At 34.6% G+C, this 12,527-nt stretch overlaps 2 pseudogenes; one reads left to right on the forward strand and one right to left on the reverse strand.

Annotated features, from left to right (window-relative positions):
• Positions 1 to 1,028: 1,028 nt before the first annotated feature.
• LOC120120001 lies at positions 1,029 to 7,500 on the reverse strand (annotated as a pseudogene).
• On the forward strand, positions 7,476 to 12,275 carry LOC120119532 (annotated as a pseudogene).
• The last annotated feature ends 252 nt before the right edge of the window (positions 12,276 to 12,527 follow it).

Genomic DNA, 12,527 nt, shown 5'->3' on the forward strand with positions numbered 1-12,527 from the left:
CAACAAAGTTACGAATTTAAATGCAAATACAAAGGATGAATGGTCTGATTCTTGTCTGTGTTCTCATCGAATAAATCCTTGAATGGGATAGTCTAGAAACAGCAATAAGACACTGCAGATCTGTCTCAAGAACAAGCTTAAGACGCTGAGAAGAAAAAAAATTTTCAAAACCAACAGTATACATCGTATTATATGCATTAAATGGAAATAGAATTGGAAAAGAAAATTTCAAGGTAGATGAAAGAAAATTATATACAATGGCATTGCAAATATCGATAGTCCACCTATTTCTTCTCATTCTGAATATCATTCCATAGAATACAATGCGTACTAAGGAGCACAAGATAGATAAACATATATCTGTTTTCTTTGAAAAGATCTTTTATTACCATCTTATGAGGGTATTGAATAAGATCGATGAGGCAATTGACGATCGTATGTCCACTATCTGAAGCAGCTTCTTGGTCTGCATGCATACACAATATTTGTAAAACATTACTACGAAACTCGAGTAGATACTTGCTTTAAATGTAAAATCGTAATCTAATAGTTTTGATGGGTTTGCAGTTATAGGCTACCAAGCCTTTGTGAAACACCTAAGAACAGAAGATATATTTCTTTCAAGCATTTCAAACGTTCTCCAAAATACATCTAGGGAAGTAACAGTATAGATTATATATGTTGCCGCATCGGGTTTTTGACAGGACACGGAAAAGTAATATATAGAAATCACATTGCAGGTTGAGAAATCAATCGAAATATTTAAATATTTAAAGAAGATTGAAATGGATGCAGATGTGGTTATGATGTGACAAAGCAGCTAAGTAATGAAATTTAAGCTGTATCACAGACTGGATCTGTCGTAAAAATGTTGAGAAAGAATGATAGGCAATTACAATCGGATTCAACTTCATAATTTATAATTTAGTAGGCATAAATCATTCAAGCATGTACTAACCTGGGCAAATTGAAAATGGATACCATATATATACACAGACAAAACATACAAAAACATTAATGAAGAAAGATCATCTTTCCCTTGAGAGTGGTTCCAATTTCATAACTAGTGATTGCAAAAGGGGCATTATTGTTGAGAAAAATCGTTGCTTATAGAGAGGACGTATTACTGCATAGAATTCCCTACTCAGACACTGTTCAGATTCACCCATAAGGATCTGAAATGCATCTGCTGCACTATTCATCACAGAATAATGCAAATCAAGCTCATAATTGTTTTCTGAGACATCCTTTTCTTGATTAGAGATATCAGCTCTTCCACTTGACTGTAAGCACCGTAAAAAGATCATAGCCATGTACTTAACTTTTTCATGGCCCCGCATAAGTAAACCTTTTCCAATCCATGCAAGTCCCACAATAGCATGGATTTGAAGGGAGGTACAACTTCCAACACCGTTACATAAATTATTTAAACCTGTTTCATGGACATCGATGATTTTGGCTTGAATATTAGAGGAGCTATTCTTTTGGAAAATCCATAAACTTGACTTAAGAATTATATATATTGCTTCCTCCAAGGTACAATCGCTTGAAGTTTGTCCTCCAGTGGACTTTAGATCCAATTTGTTAACCATAGTGCCCAACACTTGGGCTGCTACAACATTACCGTTGAGAAGGGTTGTCATGAACAAAGAAACTACCACTCTCGCATTTGGAATGCAGGTTTGAGGATACACTGCTATAATCACTGCAGCAAAAAGTGAAAGAACCCATTCATCTCTACCGGAACTATTATGTCCTTCAGTAATTTGAAACCTTTCTTGCTGGAACAGCTCCTCGATGGAGAAGAAATGGTTGATAAAAGTATATTGTAGCTCTTTTCAACAATTATGTTTTGCTTTTCCTCTGAATAACTTGCAACAGCAAGTTTCATTGCTTCAAGAACTCCCTTAAATAAAAAGTTAAAAATAAAATATTAGCGCCTCATAATAATCCCCAAGGACTGATGCAAAGTTCATACACACTTGAAAAAGCTTACTCTTTCGTTGGTTTGATTAACATTGAAGACCATACTACTCCCAATTTGGTTCCAAATGTTAATAGCAAATTGCAATAGAGCTTCTTCAAAACCCTTTGCACATCGTATCCTGCATCCATGCCAATAATTATTTTGTACCCAAAAGAAGGGAGGGAGGGATGAGGAACAAGGAACCATTTTCCAACCTCCAACCCAAAAATAAATAAATAAATAAGTAAGAGCAAGAAATTAAGGTAGAGTTATATACCATGGAATCACCTTATCAGAATAGCATCTCAAAAGGTGAGTTACAATTTCTGCTGAATTCGTTGGACCTAAGCAAACAGAAGGCAACACTAAATTATAGAAGGGAAAAAATTCCCATTGAAAAACAATCAGGGAAGTCTTATTAATATGTTTCAGTAGAGTTGAGTCATGTTAAGCACACTGAAAAGTCGTGAACTATTTAACTATTACCAGAAAACCATCTATAAAAAAATTCTCATACATACGTAACCTCATTTAGATTGGCATATATAGCTTTTTCCAACCCTTGAACAACTTTCAGCATATAACACCGTTCACTTGTGCCAATGTCTGAGAGTGCTTCCAGTGAAATGGAATACTAATATCACCCGCAGAAGCCAAGGAAACAATTTTTTCAACAACTATGCCCAATAGCTTGGTTCCTTTTATGAGTCATGGTATCTTCCAATAAATGAGCCAATCTGCATTAGGGCTTTCGGTACCAATCTACACAATAATATCTTGCCATGATCCACATTGACAAGTGATACAAATGTCACTAAAATCTTCTCAAACACAGTTTTTGATATCAGCAAATAGCCTCCAGGGAAGGTTGCCAAAACTAGCAATCCCTTTACTGCGTGTAAACCGAAACAAAAACAAGACAAAACAAATCAATGGTTTTGATATTGGTTTTACACAGACAACCGTTGCAAAACAAAACAAAATGGAAAGGGAGCTGAAAGGTGGACTTGAACCAGAAAATTTCAACCAGGCATTGCAAAACATTATAGATAGTACAAATTAAATCATACGATAAAAAACATAAAATTCTTCTAGTCTCTAAATACATGTGTGAGAAAGAGTCAGAGTAACTGAAGTGGACAGAACCAAGTTCAGTAAAATCAAGCTTTAGATACATGATTATTCATTTATACTTCTATCACAATACCATAGTCAGTGGCTTTTACTAAAACCATGGGCAAAAATATTGACGGGATCAAGAAAATGCAATATGAACAATTACAACAGAGGCACCTATAAAATAGGTATGCAAGCCTGTCGTGAAGACTGAAGATAAGCACAGATACCATATCTACATCATTGTAAGACAAAAGAATTCACCTCCAAAGTACATATCAGCATCATGAGTATATTTGCCACTGGAAAGGAAGGCAGAACAGAAGGTCATAGAAAGTGGTGGAGAAAAGCATTGAAGCAAATGCTTCTTTATTTCTTCTGTATGAGAAGCAGCTAGGATTGTTTCAGAACTACCAATCAAATCTCTGCATGCAGAAAGGTGCTCAATGCTAAGATAGAGAGCTCCATGATTACATCTTTTGGAAACCAAAGTACTTTCATCTGAATCTGATTGTCCAGATGAGATTCTAGCAGAAAGTCCCAGAATATCCATCAATCGGCTGAAGAAACATTCAAAAACTCTATTGCATGACACTTGTAAAGCCTTGGCAGTAGTAGAGAGGATACGACCTACTGCATGTAGTCTCCCGCTTGATTTCTGAAGGAATTTCGTAGTAATTCTTATAACTAGATACCATATTGAAAATCATGTTTATGTCTTCATCACCAACAATTAAATCCAAAGACAATTTGGTATTTTGCACAATAAGCTTCTGTAAAAGACTTGGAGCCTCTGCGGCAATTTCATTTTCAGGAAGATCTAGACCTTCAAGAGATTCTGGAGTAAAAGATAAATCACTCTCAAGTGTAGTAAATATTACTTCTTTTAATGAAGACCAAATAGCTTTAACATGTTTTGCCATTCTGTCTACTTCATACTTCACCGTGCAATCACTGAGATACCTCAAAGAATCAAGCTGCAAACAAGCATACTTAAAGTTCAACAGATTAGACATTTTAAGAGACACTCCTATAGCCAGAAACGAAAGATTATGATCAGCGAAAAATTTTCAAACAGAAAAATAATTCATCTGCACTGACCTTTGCTGACATTTTGGAATCAGCAAAAGTGAACAGAAGCAGAAAAGGCAAAGATAAAGTACAGTGGTATACAATGCATATAAGGTAAAGCAAAGTGAATATAGCAATGCATCTTTCCTCATAATCATAGGTCCATGTCCGGAAATCAACTAGTATCAATAACTGCAAGACAACTTCAGAATTTTGGTAGTGTTTTATTTTCTACTGCAAGTCAAAAGTGCAAAACAACATTCTTAACAATGGATAACCCTATTTTGGACAAGAAACTAAATGCATAACCTTTAAAGAGAGAATTTTCAACAGAAGAATTGCATACCATCAATGCTCTTGCAAGATCATCCCTTTTAATTTTCACATCTTCGCCTTTTGTCTGGAGAACACAAGACAGAGAACCAAACATCATAAATCAAAGCCTCTTAACAGTACATATTCTAATTGATTTCATCTTTTGTATATTATATTGTATTTCTTTTATCAAAAATCACTGAGGAATGGATTGTTATATATATATATATATACACATATTGTATATGATCATAAAAAACTATTTAAATTGAAATCAAATAATATCATAATATTATAAATATATATAATTAAATTTAAACATAAACTCGAAAATTTGATTCGATTTGACTCGACTTAAAAAAATCAAGTCAACTCCGAGTTGTGAAATAGGACTCGTCAACTCGAATAAATCAAAATTTTTGGACTCTGACTCAATCGAAGGCTCACCTCTAGTTTTAGTCACTATCTTTGCCACCTCAGCAATTAAATTAAGAACATTTTAATAATTTTTTAACGTGTAAGATATTTTCAAGTGGTTAAGAAATTTGTTGTTCTTATTTACAAATTTAGGTTCGAACATGTGAGATATGAACGTTTATTATCAAATGATTTAGAGTATTTAAATATATATTATATTGTATTTACTCTATATTTATAAAAATATATATTTAGTAATAAACATTAGGGTATAAATAGTCGAATAATCATTTTATAACTTTTAATGGTAGAATGCTTCAATAAAATAATTCTTATAGTTAGATAATCATTTTGTAGCTTTTAATATTCGAGAGACTTAACAAAACAATATCATATAATTAAGAGACTATTCGTATACTTTACCCTAAATATTATATATTTGGTAATAAATTAATTATTTTAAAAAATGTATAATTTAATCATTTAATTAAAATATATTGTAAATATGTCACTTACCATTAAATATTAGATAGATTAATAATGGTGTGGTTTGGTATACTATAATCTTAGTCCTAAAAACTCATGCATTCTAATAATTTAGTTTTAATTCAAAATAACTTAATAAATGTAACATTTTATATTTAAGAATTTTATTAGTTTTGTATGTATTCTTCTAAATTACTTACTTTCCCCCAAAAATATTATACCACTTTTCCTGTTACATTCTTAGCATAACAACAGTTTTGAAATAATTTATCTTTATTTTATGAAATAATGGACTCAGGGACATAATGAGGGATTGAGTACTAAAAATTTTAAATTATCATATATTTTAGATATTTTTTTATATTTCCTATCGATAAAATGTTTCCGTCTTCCTTAAAATTTTATAAGTTTACCCCCTTAAGATTTTAGAAATTCACCTCTACATAAAATCACGCGTCAATCAATGACATTAATCCAACAATTGCTTTGATCTCACAAATTCATTTGACTTACAATATCAAAAAAAGATTAAACTAATAAAATTTTTAAATATAAAAGATTAAATTTATTAAATTAATTTAAATTAGGACAAAAGTGATAGATTTTATAAATTTTTATAACTAAAATTATTATGTCCAAACCAATTAGACATGCGTTTTATTTTTAATGACCGATAACATATTTGAAGTAATAGTTAATTTGAGTATTAAAATTTTAATTTTAGAAAAGTAGCATATATATTAACAAATACATAATCGAGTGACTTGAATAACAATTTAATATTCTAATCGGCAGGGCTCGCTTTTAGGAGAACGCCTTGAGCGATTACTCAGGGTTCTTATTTTTCAATGTCACTCTTTATCTTGACAACTGAAGCCTCTAATTTTTCGAATCTCATTTTTTACTTTTATAATTGAGGCACTTAAATTTTCTCAATATCACTTTCTACCTTTATAATTGAGGTCTCTAATTTTTTTAATTTCATAAAATTTCTTATACATTTCTCCATCTCTCGGTAATTCGCTTAATTTTGAATTAAATCCAATCATATTTGTCTTTTTTTCTTACAAATCTCATTATCTAATTTACCAAATATTCTTTAACTCTTAGTCTTCCTTAATATCATTTTAATAGTAAATTAATAGGCTATTCTTTATTTTTAAGTTAGTATTCAAAATTAAAGTTCCATATCATAATTCATACACATTCGATTTTTTATATTCTTAATTGTATTTAAGATGTTTTCTTAACAAAATAATAAAAATAATGTTCGTCAAAATTTAATCAATTTTATATGATTGATTAAATATAATATTAAATTCATTGGTCAAATTAATAAAATATACTTTCGTTTTATAATGATCTATTTTTTAATTTTCGCTAAAATGTTCGAGACGACTCTACTAATTGGACTAGGAATTGATCCACGGAGTTAATAGAACTAAAAATACTATAGATAAACTTAGAGGATATATATAGCTATTCTAAAGAATATATTAAAATTTCGATTATTTAAAATGATTCTGTTTAGATGTATCTTTGAATCGAATAACTTCAAGGTTTAGTTTAAATTTATTATTGACTCATATATATATATTTCAATTTTAAAAACATATATTTTATAATAATTAAAGTTATATTCGAGAAGATGAAATTTCTAATATGTGAACCCTGATTCACTTACTACATCTAAAGGAGATTTTCTCTCATTAGATGTCATCTTCGAAATGTGTTGAATATTTGAGAGCTAATAAGTATGTATATGTCACTCGATGATTAAATACAGGTAAAGATTTAACGGCAGAAATATAAATTAATCATTAGTCAATTAACAATTTTTTTTAAGAAGGGATATTTTAACTCAAAATTGAAATGTTGGGGGAAAAATAAATGTCAAAATAATAGTTTGTACAAATATTGGGGGTTGATTTTGTTATTATGCGAAAAAAATTCAACATAATTAGTTAAGTGATCATCATGTAATTTACCCTACTATTTATCCCTATAAAAAGCACTACATTTTTTCACTTCGAAACAATCAAAGAGTACAAAACGTTTTGGGCTCCTTCAAAGAATTCGTTATTCATTCCGGGTATGACTCCAAGAAGGGAGAAGGTGACTGGCGCCATGCTAGAGTCCGGTTCGGGAAAGTAACCGTCGATAGGCCGACGTTTTGGACTGTCTCCGGCGGCAAGGAGCTCAACATGCTCCCTAGGCATGCACGCCTTCAAAATATGACATATTCTTCGAGGGTGAAGGTTCATGTTGATCTTGAGGTGGGTGAATAGCTTTCTTATGATCTTATCAATGTTTGATGTGATAATTGTTGACATGGATCATAATAGCTGTTATTGTTATCTTCATTTCTTAAATGATAGTTTTCATCGACCTAAGTTGAAATGTCATATGTTTGTATCCTGGTAATGTATTAGGTATACACAGCAAAAAGTGTGAAGAGTGACAAATTTAAAACCGGACAAGAAGAAATGGTTGAGGAGGAGGTTGCCTATCGAGATAACAGGGAGATTCTAATTGGGAGGATCCCTGTGATGGTAAGATCTAACCTGTGTTGGTTGAATGAGGTTGAAAAGGCCAATTGCGATTTTGACTATGGAGGCTATTTTCTGATAAAGGGTTCAGAGAAGGTATGTCTGTCATTTCGCTTGACCTGTTATTTGTTGTCCATACTCCATGGTAGCTGGACAGGACTTGAATGTGCTTAAGCGTTTCATTTATAGAGCTGAATGCATTTTAGGTATTGTCTTTATGATGTATATGATGTTTTTCCAATGTTTAATTATAGATATTCATCGCACAAGAGCAATTTCTTTGAAGAGACTATGGATTTCGAACGTACAGGGTTGGACAGTTGCTTACAGGTCAGAGGTGAAGAGAAATAGGTTGATTATTAGACTAGTGGAGAATTCTAAAATTGAACATATCCAGGAGGGAGAGAAAATCCTGACCATTTATTTCTTGTCGATTGAGATTCCTGTGTGGATTTTGTTTTTTGCCCTCGGTGTAGTATCAGACAAAGAAGTTGTAGATCTGATTGGTTATGGAAGTTATGACTCCGGTATATCAAACATATTGTTTGTCTCAATTCAAGATGCTGATTGGAAACGTCGTAATTTTCGTGAAGGAAAAAATGCTCTGAAACATTTGGACAAATTACGCAAGGAAACCAGATTTCCTGCTGAAGAAGGTGCGGAAGAGTGCCTTAGAAGGTATATGTTTCCCTCTCTGCAGGATTTCAAGCAAAAGGCTCGCTTCTTGGGCTACATGGTTAAGTGTCTTTTGCAAGCTCACAATGGTCTTAGAAAGTGACAACAGAGATGATCTCCGGAACAAGAGGTTAGAGATGGCTGATGAGTTGCTTCAGCGTGAACTGAAAGTTCACATTGCACATGCAAGAAGGCGAATGTCAAAATCACTTCAGAGAGATCTTTATGCAGACCGTACTGTTTGTCCAATTGAGCATTATCTGGATGCTTCCATAGTTACAAATGGGCTCTCTAGAGCATTCTCTACTGGAGCATGGTCTCATCCTTAAAAGGATGGAAAGAGTTTCAGGTGTAGTGGCGAATCTGGGACGAGCAAATCCATTGCAGACGATGATTGATTTGAGGAAAACACGTCAGCAGGTCTCATACACTGGAAAGGTTGGAGATGCAAGATACCCGTAAGTTTGATCAAGACTATCATTTCTAGTAATCTGTTGCTTCAAATATTCAATATTTGTTGTGCCTTATGGGGATCTATCTTGAATCAATGAAAGTTTTTCTATATTCATATCTTTGTGATACCGATAAAATGAGTTTAGTAGCTTTTGATTTGTTCAATTGTGTGGTAATGAATCGCTGCGCACTGTATATCACTTCTTATATTTGATCTCGATGTCATTATACCACATAAAAACACTGTAGTTTTCTATCTTGACTGGCAAGACTAAAGTTATAAAGGAAGTAAAAACGTAATGTAATAGAGGAAACAAATAAAACTCTAATTTCTGCCCTCTATATATTTATTGCCTTCCTTCTCCGATATTGCTTTCCAATAAAGGCATCCACATCAGCTTGTTTATATATATATATATTAGGGTTTGAAATATGAAATTAATGATTCATCTTTTGAACATTTGGTTTTGTTGAGTTGTTTGTCAGCTATAATGTTTGTTTGGTTCCGATATAATTTTCTAATGCAGACATCCATCTCATTGGGGAAAGGTTTGCTTCCTCTCGACTACAGATGGTGAAAATTGCGGGCTTGTGAAAAACCTGGCTTCCACAGCACTCGTGAGTACGAACTTAATGGAACCCATAGTTGATAAGTTGTTTGATTCTGGAATGGAGAAAGTGGTTAACGATACATCGAGCTCAGTTGATGGGAAATATAAGGTTTTTCTGAATGGGGAATGGGTTGGTGTTTGTGAAGATTCCCTTTCCTTTGCCGCTGAGCTTCGAAGAAACCGACGTAGGAAAGAATTGCCTTTTCAGGTGGTCCCCATCTTATTACATAGAATGCTTAGATTTTGAACTTGTTCAGTTTTTTAAATTCTATATGCCTCTCTTGTTGTGTGCTTCTAGGATAACCACTTGAACTATTAAACTAAAATTTGTTTTTATTAAGGTTGTACGTCTTGGGTGAGTTTCGGAGAATTTTAACCACCTATGGTTTATTAGTGGTCTCATCTTTTCTTGTAATGATTTTTAACTTGTAGGTGGAAGTTAAAAGAGATGAGCATAAAGGAGAGGTGCGCATCTTTTCAGATGCTGGGAGGATTATGCGGCCTCTTTTAGTTGTCGAGAATCTCTTCAAACTAAAATCATTTAAGGGGAAAGATAATTACACCTTCCAGTCCCTATTAGACCAGGGGATAGTTGAGCTAATTGCAGCCGAAGAAGAAGAGGACTGTCATACAGCATGGGATATCAAGTACCTCTTTGCAGATGTTGAGGTGGCGCAACCTGTTAAGTATACGCACTGCGAGCTTGACATGTCGTTTCTTTTGAGTTTAAGCTGTGGGACCATTCCATTCGCAAATCATGATCATTCGAGGAGAGTTCTGTACCAGGCACAAAACATTCTCAACAAGCCATTGGGTTTTCTACAACAAACCCAAACATCAGGGTTGACACTTTGTCTCACCGAATGTATTATCCCCAAAGACCACTCTTTCAGACAATGACAGCTGATTGTCTCGGAAATCAGGATATCCCCTAGGTCAGAATAGAATGCAACCAAAGCCAGAATTGTACAACGGCCAGAATGCCATTGTGGCAGTCAATGTTCGTCTTGGATACAATCAAGAGGATTCCATGGTAATAAACCGAGCTTCTATAGAGCGTGGAATGTTCCGTACCGAACATGTAAGAAGTTACAAAGCAGAAGTAGAGAACACGGAAATTCAGGAGAGGAGGCAGAAACCAGAAGATATTGTAAAATTTGGAAAAATAGAAAGTAAGATTGGACGTGTGGACAGCCTTGATGATGACGGTTTTCTTTATATTGGTGACAGCTTGCAGTCTGGTGGAATTGTCATCGGGAGGTTTGCCGAATCTGGAGCTGATCATGGTGTAAAACTGAAGCACACCGAAAGAGGTATGGTTCAGAAAGTTGTTCTATCTTCAAATGATGATGGTAAAAATTTTGCTGTAGTATCTCTGAGACAGGTAATATTACTGACTCGTGTGTGTGTGAATGGAAGAGATGTGTTAAGCATATTTTTTTCCACAAGATAGCATCTGCTGCATTCGAGTCTTTTAGACGTTCATCGGTTGCCTTTCTGATATATTTTTCAGGTTCGTTATCCCTGTCTGGGAGACAAGTTCTCAAGCATGCATGGGAAAAAGGGTGTCCTTGGTTTTCTGGAGTCTCACGAGAACTTTCCGTTCACGACTCAAGGAATAGTTCCCGATATAGTAATTAACCCACATGCATTTCCTACAAGACAAACTCCGGGTCAACTCTTGGAGACTGCTTTGGGAAAGGGGATTGCCTGCGGTGGGTCAATGAAATATGCAACCCCTTTCTCCACTCACTCTCTCCATGGATGCCATCACAGAACAGCTTCACAGGTAATGGATAATCCTGAACAAGTTGACCCGCATGTTCACTGTGCATTGATCATGTTTCACTATTGAAATCTTAGATGAGCCGTTCCAGAATTGTTTAGGTGGACCCTTTTTCCCACTGAGCATTGGATGATGTTTTTCACACTTTGTTTATACATATGCTATAGCCGATATATTGTTGGAGCTCGGTTTGCTGTTTTTACCAGTTATATCTAAGTTGTGCTTTTCTGTTGTCGGTTATTATTATTGGATTCTTTGTTCTTATAATTAGTGTTACTTGCAATGATGGCTGTGTCTTCTTTGGTGAATATCTGTCACAGGGCTGGATTTTCAAGATGGGGAAATGAGAGAGTTTACAATGGTCGTACAGGCGAGATGGTTCATTCACTCATATTCATGGGTCCAACATTCTACCAGCGCCTCGTCCACATGTCGGAAGACAAAGTAAAATTTCGCAACACCGGACCAGTGCACCCACTTACATGGCAGCCAGTTGCTGACCGGAAACGTTATGGCGGGATCAAATTTGGTGAGATGGAACGTGACTGCCTGATTGCTCATGGCGCCTCAGCCAACTTGCGTGAGCGCTTCTTCACGCTCAGCGATTCATCCCAGATGCATGTATGCCAGAATTGCAAAAACACCGCGAACGATATCGAACGGGCAGTAGCTGGCGGCTGAAAAATCAGGGGGCCCTACTGCCGGGTTTACCAGTCCGGAGACGACATCGTCGTGGTTAATGTTCCATATGGTGCTAAGCTATTGTGCCAGGAGCTATTCAGCATGGGGATTAGTCTGAAATTTGAAACCCAGCTTTGTTGAGTTACTGCTTTTAGGTGCAAAAACTTGGGGTTCTTGCTTCAATTATCATGTAAACATTAGCTCTCAAGTTTTATTTTTTTATTTTTTGACTTTAACTTCAGATCTATTTCAATAGACCAAGCACCGCATGACGACCAACCGACCAAGACTCTCTCTCTGTCTTTTATCATTGGCAACCTAATTTTCAAACTTGTAATAAAGACGGGAGAAGAAATCACCCAACCATCATTGTTTATTGGGTAAACTATTGAAATGATGAC

The sequence above is a fragment of the Hibiscus syriacus genome, unplaced genomic scaffold (assembly GCF_006381635.1).
Source record: "Hibiscus syriacus cultivar Baekdansim isolate YM2019G1 unplaced genomic scaffold, ASM638163v2 tig00110332_pilon, whole genome shotgun sequence".
In the NCBI taxonomy this organism is placed as follows: Eukaryota; Viridiplantae; Streptophyta; class Magnoliopsida; order Malvales; family Malvaceae; genus Hibiscus; species Hibiscus syriacus.